The sequence below is a fragment of the Capsicum annuum genome, chromosome 1 (assembly GCF_002878395.1).
Source record: "Capsicum annuum cultivar UCD-10X-F1 chromosome 1, UCD10Xv1.1, whole genome shotgun sequence".
NCBI lineage: Eukaryota > Viridiplantae > Streptophyta > Magnoliopsida > Solanales > Solanaceae > Capsicum > Capsicum annuum.
This window is the reverse complement of record NC_061111.1, coordinates 133,211,887-133,217,319: the sequence shown is the minus strand read 5'-3', so window position 1 is coordinate 133,217,319 and position 5,433 is coordinate 133,211,887.

Genomic DNA, 5,433 nt, shown 5'->3' with positions numbered 1-5,433 from the left:
TAATATCTCCTCCTTGGAAATATTCGACCTCTAATGTTGTTAGTTAGACTAAGAATACTGAGGAATCTGACGCTATAAGCTGTCATGCACAACTGGAATAAACTGAAAGACTAAATCTAAAGCATACTGAGCTTTTGAACTAACCTGTGAGTGCATGACTTCACATGAAGATAGATACATAGCTGAATATGAGACGAAAAAAGAACTGAATGAAGGAAGACTATTACCTTCGACTAAATCTAGGCTGGAATACTTGGAAAACTAGGATCATTCACTGAATACTTATGAACTAAATCATGACTAAATATTTGAATTCTGAATCTGATGTCTGATGCACATACTGAGCTGGATTCACAATTTACATGGATACGAAAAAACTACCTTATGGGATGGCCATACTAATGAAATTTCAGGTAGTAAGATTAGACTAAATCAGAAGATGGAAAACTATAGAAATTTATCTGTCTGACTGTTATACTGGATTACTAGATATACAGATTGAATCATACTGAATGCTCATACCTAAATAGAGCATTCCTTCAACACTCTTCTAAGAAACTCTAACGATATTAGAGAGTGAAGAACTTTGGACATAATCTGAACAAGACATCTGAATAAGAAATTTCAACATTGCTACAACTCTATAGCATGAAACATAGTCCTATAAATCATAAACTAGGATAGAATCACTAGGCCATAAACAATGCAACTTCTCACTTTCAAGCTTAGCATCACTTCTCAAATACTCCCTCAACTATAAAATTCCCTTTAGATACCCTACTCGCTTGATTTAGCTTATAATTCTCACATGGCATTGATAAATCCGTCTATTACAGTCTAACTGGACTAAATTCCCTCATCGTGGTCAAACCTAACTCGAAATCACAAGGTTCTACATATAACACCACACCATAATATTAGTCTGAACCATGAATTCAATACTCCAAGCACTGTCATAGCTACTCACCTCTAGTATAATTCTTCCTACCATCATAAAAACCAAATTCAACCTCTTACATACCATCATGACAATCAAGTCTATCTTCATAACCACATATGCACTTCTAAACAAATGCTCATGAAAGCATCTTTTTCATATTCTAGAAACCTTTATTAAGAGAAACTTTTATGCACTAATCCTAGGAAAACACACATAGAAATACTCTTAACTAACCAAGTCATATACAAAATATTTACCTTAATATTTTTCAAACTTATAGACTTACAATACGATAAGTATACAACCATCATTCCTAACATGACACATTCACTCTCTTCTATCTACATAATTGCTCATCATCACTCTCGATCTAAGGGAAGGTCACTGAAAGGTTGGAATATCAGGATTCATAACATGAAGGGATACCAAGCATTGCTTGATACTTTATTGAGGCTTAAAGAATGGAGCACTCATGGCATGGATTCATTAAAGAGATCAAACCTGAAGACGTATATGATATAAATTCGAATCTCTCTGATCATCAAGAGTTTTACATGAGTATTAAAACTGAACACACTATAATGCATGAGTACATGATTTTCTATTATATGCATGAATAGAACTATGATCATAGAGCGGACCGTATGACATGAGTAGATATTGTTATAATTAAAGTACAAAAATTTTTACTGAGATGAGAATGGGTCGGTCATCATCCTCCATTACTGGTTTTTCTACACTGGCATCACTACTAGAATCTGGAAGTCTGACCTTATTGCTCATTCTATCATCTCCCCCTTAGCTTTAAGCTATCATTCTAAGTCTATGGAACTCCTTTACTAAACTTTAAACTGAACTACAACCACTGTATTCTAGATTCTAGGATACAACAATATATATAAATAATAACTCACTCTGAAAAACCCCACCTGAAAGTGTAAAACCCACTGCTAATACTTCCTTTTAAGATACAACTCTATCTTTCTATGGGGCAGTAGTCATCATATAATTACTTAAACACTTATTAACTTAGAATCTTCATGAGTATCACCATATCCTGAGTTCACACCATCTAGAGCATTCAACTCTTATTTTTATTTGCTCAATCCTCAAAGTTTCAAGCTTAGATTCTAACACTTAACATGGATATCCCCAACCTTTAGTGAATTATGATACTTCTGTCATGGCCTACAAATATCATATCTCTAGACTTATATTTCTAAATCATAAGAATCAAGATCATACCAAAAAGGCTCAACATCATTCATCCATACTCAACTCCTTAACTTAGCTATTAAGAACACTATATACCATATAACTAGTCTTCTTCCACTTAGCAACCCAACGATGCTACTAAAACTAACCACTCACAATACGTAATAACCTTAGAAAATAATGAAACCCCATATCACCTTGGGCTTACTTCTTCATCATACATACAACATCATGCTTAATTACAAATAACTGAACTCAAAATCTTGCACATACTGTTCAAGCCTAATATATCACTTCCATATAAGTAGCATCACTAACCGAGCAATTATTACTTCCACCTTGATGATTATCCACTGTTCAAACTTACTGTCTAGTGATAAACATGATTTAATAACCCACCTTACATATAATTCTATCTTGGAAGCTATAAAATAAAACATCAAGAAACACTAGTCCACTAGAACTTCATAGCAACAATAATCATTTATAATCATATGGCCTATCTCATTTACAATCCATCAACATATCCTCCTTTCGCCCATTATTACTATTTACCCTCTTAAACACCTAAATTTTTCTAACACGATAAATACCGTCAATAACTCCTTCCATACTTCAAGCAAACAACAATTCACCTTAACTAATAACTCCTTCTTCACCCTATACTAAACTAACACATAAAGAGATATCAGCTTAACACATCTCGACAACATGCATAAGTTTGTCTCTATATTTTTTATCAATCGTCATTCCCACTTTTCTTTTCACTACTCTTCTATACCTATACTTCCAACTATAATAACGTTCTACTACTCATAAATCATAACACTGAATTTCATAATATCCCTCAAATTCACACTATATTTAACAGTCTAGGGTCATACTATCTCCTCTCATGAGCATAGGCACTATCTATATTGAAATAGTTACTGGGAAATCTGAATACATAGTTAATTTTGTCTCAACTAAACAACTTATAAGGATGAGAACATAAATTTCAACTTAAGGATCATATGACACACTAGATCCTCTCAATCCCTTTGTGTAACTTTTGAAATTTTTGGAAGTAAATCTGAAAGCATTATTTGGGGATGAATTAGAACTTGTTGATCATGTTATCTCAAGAATAAGTCATAGATGAAGAATTTTAGGGTAAGACACAAATAGACAGAAGATTTTGAGAAAATAACTTTATTGCACGATCTAGAGTAGGAAAGAAAGGAAACTTTTTTTAAATGCCTCGTAGCCTCTCAAAGAAAAGTACAGACGTCTCCGTACCATTCTGCAAGACTCTACTAGACACGGATTCACAACCACCCTAGGACACTTAAACCTTGTGCTCTGGTACCAAGTTTGTAACGCCTCGAAAATGGTCTCGAGATGCCATACAGTGCCTAGGACCATAAGTGATCCCAAACTAACCTATCAACTGGTATACTGCTAAGCAACTGATTAAATATGAAATAAATATTAAGTTGACTGTGTGGAAACATAATAATAATGGAATACATAATGATACAATACCGATACAAATTTACATTCTGATAAAATTGAGGGACGAAACTGAAATATACATAACTGAATCTGACTGACATCTGTAAAGCATCTACTATACTGAATATGGATAGCTAGGATGCGATCCCAACTACCACTAATCAATACATATAAGTAATAAAGTAAAGAACATAAATAAATCTAACTAAAGTCCCCGAAGCAGAAGGACTAATCATTTTGCTGGCTGGAATCTGCAACTATTTGAATTTGAATGTGCGTACTAAAACTTATACCTACATTATAAGACAATATAGCATATAGGCGTATATATGGATCAGTAATTTGAGGATGTACTGAGTATATGGGGGTGAAATGCATAAGTAAAATATTATCTCATCATCATAATAAAAATAATGCATGCTAAATTAAAATGACTTACACAAGCTAGAATATCTTAAATCTAAAATAATGAGAAGCAAATCATACTTTATAAATCTAGTGAGTCATAATATTTATTTCTAAAGGTTGTACCTGTACTCTCTCTTTAAATCATACGGTCTAAAAATGGAAAGGACTCACTCTTAAATCTGAAATCTAAAAGCTAAAATCTGTAACTATTATCTTTCTGTAAAGCATAATCTGAATAAAATGTGAGCCTTCACACTTAGTTTTCTAAAAGTTTTCTATTACCCTTTTTTGAGAAATTATTTTGAAAATTTTTACTATTAAGTTGTAAGGAAAAGCACTTTATCTTATAGCTTTAGGGAAAATGCCTTAAAAAGCTTTTTGTAAGGGAAAATACTTTATCTTAAGACTTTAAGAATATTAAAACCATAACTTCCAAAACGTATGCTTTTATCTTAAGGCTTTAAACTAATAGACTGTTTTAAGAGTAGGGAACTTCTTTTGGGAGGTTCTTCTAACTGACATAAACCATGTAAGCATTCATGGAGTCCAACATCTTACCCACGTTCGGGAGATTTGTTCTATCCTTGCCATCGGAATAAAACTTTTTATCTTAAGTGATCACAATCTTAGGCATCCACGTAGAAGTGGGAATAATTTTAATCCTATAGGGGAACGTAGTTCTAGAGCATGAAACTTTGATAACATACCCATCTCGGTGCTAAATACTACTCCTATTCCTATGCTCAGGATCTTAGGAAATCCACTTCAAAATTAGCACAAGGATTTACAAGAAAACCAATTATGCTCTTTCTTTTCTTTAAATCTCAAGTCATATGAACAATGTGGATTCTTTATCTTAGCTTAGGACCAAAAGGTCAAATCTTTGTCAAAAATCTAAGAATAATCTTATCATAGGGTGCTCATAGCATAAACAATCTTGAAATAGCAATCTTTAATTAGGGCTTAATGACCCATGCATCAAACTCATGTTAAAACATAATATTCATGCTTAGTAATGTAAATATTTATAATTCAACTTCAAATCTGGAAATTTCTGCAATATGCATGAAGATATGAACATAATCATGCAATTCAACTTCTAAAGTAATGGAAATCTCATAAGCTTGTAAATATCAATAATGGGTAAAAACCCTAACTTGAATTTCATGGGAAATCATATACAAATTCAGTAAATTTATAATAAAATAAGTCTTGGGTACAAGAATGAAAGGATTATCTTTGTTGAAAAACCCCACATACCTTAATTGATGATCTTCTATGAAAAGCTTGAATCTTGGATTCCTATTATGCTTTTGAAGATGAGTTATTGGAGTTCTTGAATTGGAAATCCTAAATCTTGAACTATGAATCCTTGG